General features: G+C 29.0%; 1 protein-coding gene and 2 non-coding genes across 4 annotated transcripts in view; 2 read left to right on the top strand and 1 right to left on the bottom strand.

Moving 5' to 3' along the window:
• Window positions 1-14,590, bottom strand: part of LOC129905092 (fibronectin type-III domain-containing protein 3A) — a 400,083-nt gene that overhangs the window by 334,351 nt on the left and 51,142 nt on the right. The gene's annotated exons all lie outside the window — the stretch shown is intronic.
• Trnag-gcc (transfer RNA glycine (anticodon GCC)) lies at window positions 4,105-4,175 on the top strand. Its single transcript has one exon. It is a non-coding gene; the product is annotated as a tRNA-Gly (tRNA).
• Trnag-gcc (transfer RNA glycine (anticodon GCC)) lies at window positions 9,660-9,730 on the top strand. The gene has a single exon. It is a non-coding gene; the product is annotated as a tRNA-Gly (tRNA).

Genomic DNA, 14,590 nt, shown 5'->3' with positions numbered 1-14,590 from the left:
AAAATATGAAAATTGACACTTTTCAAAAAAATTAAAATAAGTTAAAATTTATCAGTAGAATGAAAGAAATAAAGCCGGGATTTGTTTCTTTCTTTAAAATTATTGTTTTTTAAAATCACTCGTGTTTCTGTTAGAAAAACGGTTTATGTTTCTTTCTTCGGCCTAAAAGATGCGATGGTTTACGTATAGAGATGACATTTGCATCAAAATGTAATTTTAGTAATATTTAGGACTTATTGGTTCTTTTAATTGGTGATTTAATGAAGGAGAAGAGGCCGGAAAAAAACAAGAGGCTAGATACAGGAAGATATTTAAAAAAAAAGAGTGTGTGCAGTGCACACACTCTTTTTGTGCACACTGTGCACACATGTACACGCGACTGAAGTTATACTTCACACTCAGTATATTAAATGAATATTTAATTGCCACATGCAAATTGCCACATGCATTTTGTCACATTGAATGCCACTTGCCGCATGCACTTGCACCATGATTCATGCCACGCGATTTGCGACATGAAACATGCAACTTGCCACGTGTTGTGTGTTTTTTTTACCGTACTGCGGCATACTGCATTTTAAAATACTGCTACCAACTATAAAGGTGAAACGACAGCCCTGCTGCCCAATTGTCTCGGAGTTCTTGTCAAAAAACAAATTTTCATACCCACCGTCCCATAAGAAGTATAACTTCAAAAAAGTTGTGGGACTATAATTTTCGCTTTGCGATCTATTGTTTGTTTTTATCCATCATCTAGTTGGAAGTTCTTCAATGAAGTTATACTAATGAAGTATTGAAGTAATTGTTTCTGTTCATGTTTGCTTTCCTCTGTTAGATACTTATCAATATATTTTAATATTTTTTTAATAAATAACTAATAAATACATAAATTATCGAATACGGAATACGGAGCAGCGAAAATTCGAAAATTCCACTGAATAAAATGGTATTTTTTAATGATTTTTCATGGAGATCAACAAATCAATCTTTACAAAGTGTTTAAATTGTCACAAAGTGAAGAGTCAGTTTATGCAAGCAAACAATTTTTATTAGAGGAAATAAAGTTTACTAAGCTTTATAAAAAAATTATTTCGTACAGTTTTAAATACGCTCAGAGAAAAAATAAATATTTTAACCCTTTCGGACCCAGCGTTACTCTCATGTAACATATTTTTAAAAATTCGTAAAAAATATTCCATTAGATATTTTTTTAGGTTTCGATGGCTTAATTGAAAGATAATGATGCCTAGTTACTGGATTGTTACAAAAATTTAGTCAAATATGATACCTTTAATTTTTTTTATCGAAAAAGGAACTGAAATTTACATTTTTTCTTTTTTTTTGCAAAAATTTTTTTTTTATATATGGTCATAATTTTGAAAAAAAGATATAAAAAAAGTTAATCCAGAAAGTGTCTTGCTTTTTGGCTTAGAAGAAGTAGCATATATTATTGTTCCATAAAAATTTACTTTCTCAGTTGTCCGACTTTTTTTGGTGGTCATAGGCAGTGCATGTTACTTACATGTAACATGAGAGTAACACATTAGTTTTGCTATTTATTATTTTGGAAAATAACTTTTTGCTATTCATATTTCTTAGTTGTGATGTGATGTTTTTGATACGATAATACTGAAAAATCATTTTTTAATATTGATTTTCATAGCTTGGGTTCGAAAGGGTTAATAGTAAAAACCGAGGTAACAATTTTAAACAGTCATTATTGACAGTTTAAATAGTCAAATATAAATATTTTAATAGTTAAAATTTACTATTTAATAGTAAATAGTAAATAGCGATTGATTATAATCAATCACAAATAACTATTTTTTTTAACTATTTTAATAGTTATCCCGATATTAACTATTTTTTTCTCTGAGTCTACTTTTACAAAATTGAAAAATAGCATTTTTTCTCACATAGATTTCCTAGAAAAAAATGTATACATTTCATTAAGTTTTAAATAAAATTGGGATTCCGAAAAGCAGAAATTTTAAAAAATCCAACAATCTAATTGTGCTTCACTTGAGAAAAAAAAGTTAAACAATAATTTTAAATTGTTTAATTTTCTTTTTCTAATTTTTCTAATTTTATTATTTCCAAAGGCCGAGACATTTGCGTTTGGGGCCCGCGGAGCCCCTCCAAGCGCGGGGCCCCTTCAAGCGCGGGGCCGTATGCGGGGGCACACTCCGCACGCCCCTTCCGCCGCCTCTGCGTGGAGCATCGTGGAGCTTTTTTTTATAGGCCGACAAAGAGTAAAAACTATTCGCTCTAGAGGTTTCTTCATATAATATTCTTGTTTTTCTGATTCAAAAGCAAATTCAACAAACGGTAAACGTAGACTTAAGGACAAATATACCATTAACAACACTACATACTTTTTTTTATATAGCTCTATTCTTTAAAAAAAATTCGTCAAAAGTTGCAGAAAAAAAGAACGAAATTTCCAAATTTAAAGAATCTAGTTTGAGCTAAGTATACTCGGGACCTAGGCTATGCAAAAAATTAAAATTGATTGCATTCTGTATTTAAATATATTTTTAATCAAACAACCAAATCAAAAAATTTGAAAAAATTGTTTCACTTTTTTGGGTTTTTTCCATCTACTTAAAACATTTATGTTTGCTTGGTTATTTTTTGTTTTGCAGGATGGATTAATTTAGAAACAGCCCGACAAACAATTTTGGTTCTTTAAAGCTTTACAAATGCAATTGTTGCTTTTGTAAAGCATTATAGAAGCAAAATTGTTAGTAGGGAGGTAGCAGGTAAATAAATAAAAACAAAACTTATTTGTCTTATAGGTAAAAGCCTCATTTTTTAAAAGCTTCTTAAGAGAAAAATTGACAAGATGTTCCCATAACAGTAACAAATTTTACACTTTATGGTCAATTTTATTTAAATCGAAATATCTCAAGTCAAATTTAAACTTCAGTAGTTTGAAAATGTAAAATTTTATCTAAAATGTGTAATATTAAAGTTTTAAACATTTGTTTTTATAGTAGATATCAAACCTCAAAATTATTGCAAATTAAGTAAGTTTAATCAGATAACGTATTGTATTTAAGTGCCTTACACTTTATGTTAAATGGAAATCCACTTTAAATTAAAATGTCTTCACATAAAAATAAAAATATTTTATTATTAAATTAAATGAATTTTTTTTAATCAAATCATTTTACAAATTAAGAAACCTTGTCAGCTTAATTTAGAAATGTTTAGAAATATTCTTGATTTTATACAGAGTCTCTGTTTTAAAGAATTTCTTTTTTTTTCCGTGCGTACGGACGATTCAGATTAGAATCTATGCAATTATTTTTAAAGATATATTTTAGATAGGATGTTAGCGGTAGAATGAGTTTTGGGCATACATTATATTACTAACGAGAATATTAAAAATAAATATCTCTATTTTATAACTAATTTTTAAAAACAACCCACATTTTGATGAAAACGGGATAAATTTTAAAATTTTTTAAATTAATTCATTTTTTTTGTATTTTTTTTTTTTTTTCATCTTAGAATAATTTCACAACTCATGTTTCTAGCTCAAATGAACAGGCTTGTTTTTCATTTTACTAATTTACAAATTTTCAGTGTCTTCTGACTGACTTGTCAACCTGCTTTTGCTGAAAGAAAGTCGCCAAAACCAAGATTAAAATAAAAAGAGGAATGTGTACACTGTGGTGTATACGCAACTTTTTTTTTTTCTTCAAATAATGTATGGGTATACAATTACGTATTGGAAGTTATCTACTACTTGAGACCATTTCCGTTATAAAAATGAATCATAGATGATTGAGGAGAAAGTCAGAAAACTGCAAAAAAAAAGATTCTAAGCGATTCAACAGGCAAGAGTTAAAAAAAAAAAAAAAAAAAAAAAAAAAAAAAAACAGAAAAAAAAGCACAACATTTGAATAAAAATAGTTACGAGTTTTTTGTCAGGAAAAAATAACCTTTTCCTGAGTGTATTTAAGAATCGATTAGTTTGAGTCCTTGAAAATTTCCATTGTCTAAAGCTCCTAAGCATCGAATTTGAAGAAGGTTGCAAATTAATATTGAAAAAATGATCAAATCCGTTGTTAACTGTTAATATTTAATTTTTTATAAGCATCGGTGGTTCAGTGGTAGAATGCTCGCCTGCCACGCGGGCGGCCCGGGTTCGATTCCCGGCCGATGCAATTAAATATTTTGTTAAGAATTGGATGTAGGTAAGAAGAAAAAGAAGAAAAGTAAGAAACCACCTAAAATATATGAGCAATTATAATTGGGTAATTTTAAACAACTTCTGGTAACACTGACTTTCTTTATTAAATTTTTTCTTCTCAATTTTATTTATTATACATATATAATTGCTCCATTAATACCTAGCAATTTTCCGCCAATAAATTCACCTATCAATAGTTTTTATGCTACTTAAAAAAATACTTTCAATTATCTTTTCCTACATTCACCGTCATCATCACAACTTATAGCACATCCGCGTGTCTTGTTTAAAAAATAAAATTAAGTAAAATAAACTTAATCACTTTGCAATAAAAAAAATAAAATTGTGTGTGAACAAAAAAAAAAAAAAAAACTTAAAAAAAAAAGTATCAAACAATATAAGTTTTTAAATACCTCCTACATAACTACTCCAATTAATTGGCGACATACTATGAATGTCTAAGTGAATGCCTCTCGATGAGAGAGGTTGTAATTAATTAGCCTTTTGAGAATGCATTCCACACAAAATGCAGGCATAGATTGCAGATTAAACTATACCAACCAACAACCGACCCGACCGACTGCGACTGCGACTGGCCCGGCGTTTTTCACAGAGACTTTTATAATTATATATTTAAGAGCATAAATAAAATAATAATTCAGTGTATACAAGAGAGAGAAGGTTGGTTTTGATAGTGAATATAAACACACCATTCAGGTAAAAAGTCAATATATTCAAAAAACAACAAGTAAAAAAAAAAAAATTACTTAATGAAATAAAAGCCGGAACCACTTTTGTCTGGGAAGATAATTAAGGACAACATGTTGTCGGGAATGTTTTAATTGATTTAATTCCATCAAATGAAGAGATTGTTTTTTTTTATAATTTAAAAAAAAATTGAGTAAGTAGGTAAATGAAAAATAAACAAAAGTGACAAGTTCTTTCATTTTTTTTACAGAAGCACTTAGCTTTTGTTAGATTGGTAACATCTGAGAAACTGATAGCACATCATTATGTTTGCAAACATGCACATAATAATGATTAAGTTAAGTTGTGGGTTAGGTATAAAGTCAGCGTTAAAGGAATTCTCATACAGTATCACAATGATAGATAGTTTGAGCAGAATAAGTTTTAGAAGAATAAGTTTGTGGACTTTAACGTGAGCTTTAATTCAGGTGAAGTCATACAAATGTTTCCTTCAAAAGTAGATTTATGTATGTTAGGGTGGGTCAAAAAAATCGAAATTTTTTTTTTGATTTGGTACTCCAAAAAATCGATTGCTAGACACCTCTTGAATATACACACCAAATATGAGCCCTTAATATTAATGGGAAGGTCCTCCGCTTCGCAATTTTCCATTTTTACATCAAGCTTATACTAAAAAAAAATCATTTTTTTTTTTAATCGACTTTTTAGCAAATTTCTTTACATATTCTTGTGGAAAATTGAACGCTCTACAAAAAAGGCCTTGTACACTTTTTTCGTTTATCTAACCGTTTAATAGATATTTGAGGTCCAAAAATCGAGAAAATCTTTAAAAATTCGTTTTTTGTTCTTAATTTTGTAACAAATTTAAAAATTATAATAATCAAACGCGCTAGACATATTCTTGTAGGAAATAGATTGCTCCACAAAAAATTTTTCATTAATCTAACCATTCTAAAGATATTCGAGGTCAAAATTTAAAAAAATTATAAAAACATTTTTTACTTTTCAAAATTTTCTAATTCACTGAAAATTCATTATTTTCAAATTCGCAAGATATATTTTTGTAAGAGCTTAAACCATTGAATAATTATATATAGAAGTGACACCGGAAAAAACATCCGCTTTGTTTGAGGGGTGGCGCTACAATCGTTACAAGAGTGGCGCCACAATCGTTTTAGGATTGTGTATTCGATGGCCGAAAAATTCCTTAAAAGGACTTTTGGTTACTAAGTAACCACAACTACTATATTATTTATATTTGGTGTATTTGTATTAGTTTTGTTTTGTGTTAGAAGTGTGTTTGTTTATTTTTGTTTCTGTAATATTCAAATTGAATTTATTTTTAATTTTTGTAATATTTTGAATTGAACATTTATTTTTGAATGTTTGATTCTTATGTATATTTGAAAGGATTTTGTTTTTCTGTTTTTATTAACGACAAGAAGATTTTTCTTCAACTATAGAGAGTTTATTTAATTTTGACTAGGGTGCTTTTTGTAATAATATCTAGCTGTAGTTCACATTATTTAAATGTTGTCTGCATGCACTGTAGCATATACTTACTATTTTCTTAAACCCCATATGCAAGAGTAGGTAAGGATCAAGTTCATACAATATGGCCATATTACACATTATTTTAAAGTATTTTAATGCATATTTCAAATATTTTAATACAATACGAAACTATCTCGATTATTTGCTTAAAATGATTTGTGTATGCGAACAAGAACTTTGGATTTACGGCTTTGTTCAAATTTGCAGTTTTTACAAAATGTTAAATTTTGGAAAAAAAATCTTTTCGTACCATTTTTGGATACTTTTCTCTGTTTTTAATTTTTTTTAATCTAAAATTTAAACGATAATAATTAATAAAATGTTGAAATAAACTCACAAGAATTTGAGTTTATTTGAAAAAAAAAACTGTAAAAAGGTCTATTTTGATCGCAAATGTATGAAAATGTGGTTTTGGATAGTTCCAATGATTTTCCTATTTCACCATTTGAAATAAAATATTTGGTTCTAATATCCTAAAACTAGAAGAATGTAGCTTTACATGCTCTTTATTTTGTCATGATACTATATAGTCAAGCTATGCATTCTCACAAAAAAAAAGTTGAGATAACAATCAGACATTGCATTACTATAGCCCTGTTCCATTGGAGAATACTAATAGTAGATTTTTTGTTCATCTGTCAGTCTGTCTGTCTATAGCTAAACGGATCTACCGATTAACATCAAACTTGGTATGAAGTATTTTTTGGAGACTCTCCAGAGGGGTTTTTAGAACTAATTTTGTTTACCAGAAATAACGATACCTGCCATATACCAATTTCGGAAATGTTTTATTTTCTCGAAAACGGTACCAGTAATTTTGTTTAAAAAAATTATAAAATAGTTTTTGGGCAATCATGGAAATTTTTTAAAATTATTATTAACCTACCGTAGAACCGTTTTTTTTTTCAAATCTGATTTTCTGCCAAACTGCCAATTCAATTATAAAGAATTTTTATATAGTTTAAATATTTATATAGTTTAAATATAAAACAGTAAGACAATTTGGAAAAATAATAGTTTTTGGATACAAAAAATTGAACACTTTTTTTTGAAAAATCAAATTTTCGAAAACCGGAAATTAATTTTTTTTGACATTTTAGTTTTGAATGTTGAATAGTGATTTCTACGAAATTGCATACCAATTTTATTTTTGATTTTTTTTTTGTTTTAATTTATTTATATATTTCAACGATTTTGAAATTTTGTTTCTACAAATCTTTCTTAGTAGAAGAAATCAAATTGAATAGGTACTTGTTGGAGCTATCACGAATTCTGCTTTGTTCCTTTAACTTTTTGGACTAGTGTATAAAAACAACTCAGGTTAAAAGCTGCACTCGTTATGAAACTCAACTATTAAATTTAGCCGAGCGTTAGCCTTGTGCCTGAGTATTAAATTGTTTATTGGTAGGGTGAAATATATATAATTCAGTTAAATATTTAAGTCAGCCTTAAATTTGATTATTGGTAAGGCCCAAAAAAAAAAAAATTTACTAATTATAAGTTTTGGTGAATAAAACTTCTTATTCAGATTTCTTTGGCACAAATTTATTTGTCATGAAGTAAAGTTATCAGGTGGAGTTTCGATTCAGCAAAAAAAGGCGCTAGTTGTTACGCATTTTATAATATTGCCAAAAAAATATAATATAAAAAAATAGCAATCTCTGTGGGGATACGAACTCAAAGAGCAAAAGTAAAGAGCAATCACCTTGTCACCTACGCTAATAGGACTATTGAATAAGTGTAACTTTCATGCCCTATAAGCTATAACGTGCCTAGGATATACAACAATAATTATTTAATTTTCTTCAAATTCTCGTCGTTAATAAAAATGTTTTGTTTTTAGTTTCGAGTTACTATGGATACATTTATAATGTCAAATAACTTTTCAATATTTTTGTTTGATATTTGTGTAATTTTGTATGTATGAGTAAAATTTCCATATTTTCTTTTTTCATTTATAGGATGTCGATGTGTCGATAAGATTTATTTTTGTTTGATATTTGTTTTATGTTTTATGTGTGAGTAAAATTTCCTTATTTTTTTTTCTAATTTAGGATGTCGACATGTCGATACGTTTTATTTTTATTTGATATTTGTTTTCTAATGTTTGTATTAGTGAAATTTCCTTTTTTAAAAACAAATTTTTGGAAATATAATTTTCTAGGACAAGCCCCATTCTCTCTGGACATTTTTTAGTACATCTGATTGCCGAAAAAAATAAAATTCTGTGGCGCTAGAAACTATCGGTGTCACTTCTATATATAATTATTCAATGCTTAAACGTTCTACAAAAAATTCCTTGGAATCAAATTGATTGCTTTAACCGTTTAAAAGATAATCGTATCCAAATCGCAATGCATACGAGTCATAAGAAAACTACTGAAATCAACGTTTGAAGCAATTAATTTGATTCCAAGTAATTTTTTTAGAACGTTTAAGCCCCTACAAGAATATATCTTACTTATTTGAAAATAATGAATTTTCAGTGAATTAGAAAATTTTGAATAGAAAAACATGTTTTTTATAATTTTTTTAAATTTTGACCTCGAATATCTTTAGAATGATTACATTAATGAAAAAGTTAATAAGACATTTTTTGTGGAGCAATCTATTTCCTACAAGAATATGTCTAGCGCGTTTGATTATTATAATTTTTAAATTTGTTACAAAATTAAGAACAAAAAACGAATTTTTAAAGATTTTCTCGATTTTTGGACCTCAAATATCTATTGAACGGTTAGATAAACGAAAAAAGTGTACAAGGCCTTTTTTGTAGAGCGTTCAATTTCCCACAAGAATATGTAAAGAAATTTGCTAAAAAGTCGATTTAAAAAAAATGATTTTTTTTTAGTAGAAGCTTGATGTAAAAATGGAAAATTGCGAAGCGGAGCGGAGGACCTTCCCATTAATATAAAGAGTTCATATTTGGTATGTATATTCTAGAGGTGTCTAGCAATCGATTTTTCGGAGTACCAAATCAAAAAAAGAATTTCGATTTTTTTTTGACCCACCCTAATGTAGGTATGTATGTTTAACTTATCAACTGTTGATAAGCCTTATTCATCAAATAGGTAGTCATTTAAGTTTTCAATTATATCTACCTACTTCTTATATTCGATAAGATTAGTATCAACTTTTTTAATCTAATCAAATCAACTAATCACCAACCTTTATTTGGACACTTAATTTTTATGAAGCATCGGTGGTTCAGTGGTAGAATGCTCGCCTGCCACGCGGGCGGCCCGGGTTCGATTCCCGGCCGATGCATGAGATTTTTTTTTTTGCTTTGCTGTTAATTTTAAATTAATTTTTTTTTAATTTCTAAATTATATTGTTGAAAAAATAATTACAGCAAAACGCCATTTTGATGATAAAATCTACTTTTCATTTGTTGAAAAAAAACTTACCAATAAATTAAGTGAAAATTGTTGACTCACCTGAAAATATAAAAAGAAATATCATTAGTTATTGATTTAAAGTAAAAAATTAAAAAAAAATGATAAAATTGAATTTAATCTGCATATTGTTGAAATCCCTTAGACCAAAAATCATTAGAGGAAAAAATTAAGCGGCGTGAAAAAAATAAAGATTTTTAATGATTTCTTGCAAGTTATTTATAAAAGTTGTAATTATAAGATCTACAAAATGTATTTGTATAATTTACAACATAACCTTAAAAATATTGAGAAAACCGTAAAAATCTAGTGTTTTTGACGTGATAAAGTCTTATAAATCGATGAACCATGGCAGCCACCACAAAAATGTGACGCCATTTTCTAGCGTTACACTCTCGCACTTTCGCAGTGCGGCAAAAAAATTCAATTCAAAATTAAAAATAAACTATTAGAGATACAAAAATCTTCTATAGCTTATTTGAAAGATAATAACCTAAAGCTTAATCCAAATGAAGGATTTTTAAAAATTCTGTCATTTAATAGGGTTAACAGGCAGTGGCGTATCCAGAAAAAAATTTGGAGGGGGCTAGAAAATTTTTCAAACATTTTTTAGAGGGGTACGAAAAATTTTTCTCTCTATTTTATTCACCTTTGATCGAGAGTGAAGCGCTGTGCTGCGATACTGAAAGTGGTATAGTAGCATTTAACTGCTCTCGACGTCGACAGCTTCGTACTGCTGTCTCCTGTTTTTAAAGTTCTTGTTCCGCAATTCGACCGAAAGTGAATTGAAATCACTTTTAGATTTCACGTGAAATAAAATATCATATTCTTCATTTGGATCAATTTCAAAAACTTCGAAATTGCTTCGAACTGTCATAGCTGAAGGATCATCCTTTTTAATTTTGTTTCTGAAGTTAAATTATTACTGCTGGATGCAATTTTATCGGCAATTTTAATGAAAAAAAAGAAGAATTCAAGAGAAAAAATAAGGAGACACAAATAAGTTATGATAATATTTTGTCTAAAAATTATAGATTCATTAAAAAAGGCACCAAATTTACAAACAGAAATAATGTGAATTGAATTCGATCAGAAAATCTAAATGAGTGAAAAATGCAGAAAGTGAAAGCCTAGAAACTAATTTTCCATTAAATTATTTTAGATGTTTAATTCGAAATATATATTTTTTCGTAATATGTTGCTTTTATAATCCGAATTCGAAGTCCAAACTGGCATTTGCTGAAAGAAACCATTAGTTACATATGTTGACCACTAAGATTTTGAGATATCAAATATTTCTATTTCCAATAGCTTTGAGAAGTATATAATTTTTGAAAAAAGTGTTTATCGAGATTGCATAAGAACTTTTGCAAAATTACACGGTGATGATATTCGACGTACGTATTATATTAAAAAGTGATCTGAAGAATTTCGAATTGGACTTAAATCCGAAAAAAACCACCCAACCCCCAGCTACAGCTAAGGCTCTTACTCAAACAAACACAAATAGCCGTTTCAGAACTTGGAGGGGGCTCGAGCATGTGAGCTGCCTCTAAATCTATAAGATTTACGAACAAGTTTCAGTGAAGCATATACATTACAATGAAATTATGTAAAAAATAACATGATCTGGAAGGCTTGGGGGGGGCTTGAGCCCCCTGAGCCCCCCCCTCAATACGCCACTGTTAACAGGGGTAAAACGGAAAGATGCAATTTGGGCTAAAATCTAAACGCGAAGTTGTAGAGAATTGATTTTTTTTGCTATAGATAGATGAGACTAATTTAAGAATAACTGCATTCAAGAAAAAATTCTAAAAAATTTTGAAACTAAGCTATAATACTCCAGTCAAAGCGTCGGAAAAAAGGGCCTCACCTTGCGATGAGAGGCACTGTCTGTTTTTATTTCATGGATCGATGGGGGTATATTTAAAAGGCTTAAACCCAATTTCTCACCACCTGATCATTCCTTTTAGCGGAGTTATTCACAAAAATGCATTTTTTGGGATATTTTACTTCTAAGCTAATATCTTTGCTCCAGATTATCGTAGACCAAAAAATAAACATACATTCTCTTCCTTATAATATTTTCTATCGTTGTATGTAATTTCATTGTATTTGAGTGAGTAAATATAAAATGGCAGCCATTTAAAGTCAAATTCCTGTTGTTAAAAAACACATTTTTGTCATTATTTCGAAAAAAGCTTATGTCATGATTGACATTTTTCTAACCTATTTTGTAGCCCTGTTCATGTCCTGCATTTTACAGAAAAAATGAGCTTTTTATCACCAAAGATGGCCGAGCTATTGATAAATGAACGCAGGCAAAACCGGTGCGAAAACACCCAAAAATATCGTTTTTTGGGAATAACTCGACTTCAGAATGTCCTACTGCAAAAAATAAAGCAATGAATTGTTTGTTACAACATTTTCTATCAATTTAGTGCACATTCATTTTGTTGAAACAAATAAAAATAAGTAATATTAAGTCAAAGTCGTTTTTTTGTGTAGCAAACTCTTGCCTTATTATTTTGCAAACGGTGCGAGTATTGGCTAAGAAAATAAAATATTATTGTAGTCCTTTAAATTATCTACAATTCAAAAAAAAATTTAACTTTCTACGACCCACCGGAGCCGAGCTATTATAATTTTAAGAAAGTATTAATCCGTACGAAAATTCAAAAAAATTTCCCTTGTTTATGATTCGAATACTAGTTCTCAGTGAGAGGGGTTGTTTTCATTGTTTCTTGTTATAAGAGAATTTGTCTTATGTTTTTTCGTTGGTCATTTGGACCTTTTTTTAAAAATTAATTACTCGGCTCTCGTGGGTCGTAGAGAGCTAATTTTTTTTTTAAATTGTAGATAATTTAAAGGACTACAATAATATTTTATTTTCTTATCCAATACTCGCACCGTTTGCAAAATAATAAGGCAAGAGTTTGCTAAACAAAAAAACGACTTTGACTTAATATTACTTATTTTTTATTTGTTTCAACAAAATGAATGTGCACTAAATTGATAGAAAATGTTGTAACGAACAATTCTTTGCTTTATTTTTTGCCGTAGGACATTCTGAAGTCGAGTTATTCCCAAAAAACGATATTTTTGGGTGTTTTCGCACCGGTTTTACATGCGTTCATTTATCAATAGCTCGGCCATCTTTGGTGATAAAAACCTCATTTTTTCTGTAAAATGCAGGACATGAACAGGGCTACAAAATAGGTTAGAAAAATGTCAATCATGACATAAGCATTTTTCGAAATAATGACAAAAATGTGTTTTTTAACAACAGGAATTTGACTTTAAATGGCTGCCATTTTATATTTACTCACTCAAATACAATGAAATTACATACAACGATAGAAAATATTATAAGGAAGAGAATGTATGTTTATTTTTTGGTCTACGATAATCTGAAGCAAAGATATTAGCTTAGAAGTAAAATATCCCAAAAAATGCATTTTTGTGAATAACTCCGCTAAAAGGAATGATCAGGTGGTGAGAAATTGGGTTTAAGCCTTTTAAATATACCCCCTTCGATCCATGAAATAAAAACAGACAGTGCCTCTCATCGCAAGGTCAAATGACGCTTTGACTGGAGTATAACGTTTTGTTTGAACGTTGTACATGTGTTGGAGCTATAATAAAATGATGATTTTGGGTAAAGGAAATTTTTTTTGACAATTCTAGAAGTGCCAGGTGAAAGATGAGGGGAAAAAAAGCAGGCTTCTGAAACGGATTTTTTTCCAACACTCTGCGTTTCGAAATATGAATTTTTGAAAAACACCTTGCTTTTTAGAGGTATTTTTGGGTAGTTTTTGATTTTTAGTTTTTTTTTGGAGAGTTCAATAAATGTCAAACTTAAAGGACTTAGGTTTTGGCTTTATGCATTCATGTGCAAAAATTTGGAATCGTTTAGTGCGTTTTGACTGAATAACGGAAGAAACAAGTTTTTAAAAAACACGTTTTTTCACCGCTTTTAACCGATTTTCATAGTTTTTTATTTTTATCTTTTTTTCTTTAATAGGTACAGGAATAAAGTATATGGAGTAATGATAGACCATGATTACGACTATATGTGTGCGAAGTTTCAATCATTTTCGTAAACACAATTTTGAGATAACGGTAAAATAAAATTTTAGAATTCAACAGGTTATAACTTTTGATTAAGAGCAGATAGAACTCAGAAATATCCCATCAGCTCCCGTTTTTGAAATATTACCGTTATAAAGTTCGAAAAAAATCGTTTTTTGACTTTTTTGGAGTTAACAAGATCTTCCCCACATGAACCAAAATATACTTTTCTGAAGGTTTTGGGTGTGTTGAACTCGAATCTGAAGTCAAAAATATCCTATCAGCTCCCGTTTTGGAAATATTACCGTTAGAAAATGCAAAAACAACCTTTTTTTACCACTTTTGATGTTATGCCTTAATTTGAAGAATTTTTTTTAAATAAAATTCATAACGGTTTCTATTAGAACTATTTTCCTTCTTTCTAGACCTGTTTAAAGCTTTGCAATATCTCGTTTACTGCCGGAGATATCTTAAAATGAAGTAAGTTTGTTTTTATCAAAAAAGAGATGAAAACGTGATATCTGTTTGATACATTACAATAACCCAAACAACTGACGATATCTCGAATAATAAAAAAGATATCGAAAAGATTTAAAAAGATCTTGAAAGAAGGAATATAGTTCTTATAGAAACCGTTATAATTTATATTAAAAAAAAATGT

Source organism: Episyrphus balteatus, chromosome 1, assembly GCF_945859705.1.
Source record: "Episyrphus balteatus chromosome 1, idEpiBalt1.1, whole genome shotgun sequence".
NCBI lineage: Eukaryota > Metazoa > Arthropoda > Insecta > Diptera > Syrphidae > Episyrphus > Episyrphus balteatus.
The sequence above is the reverse complement of the archived record's forward strand: the minus strand, read 5'-3'. Positions and strand labels throughout refer to the sequence as shown.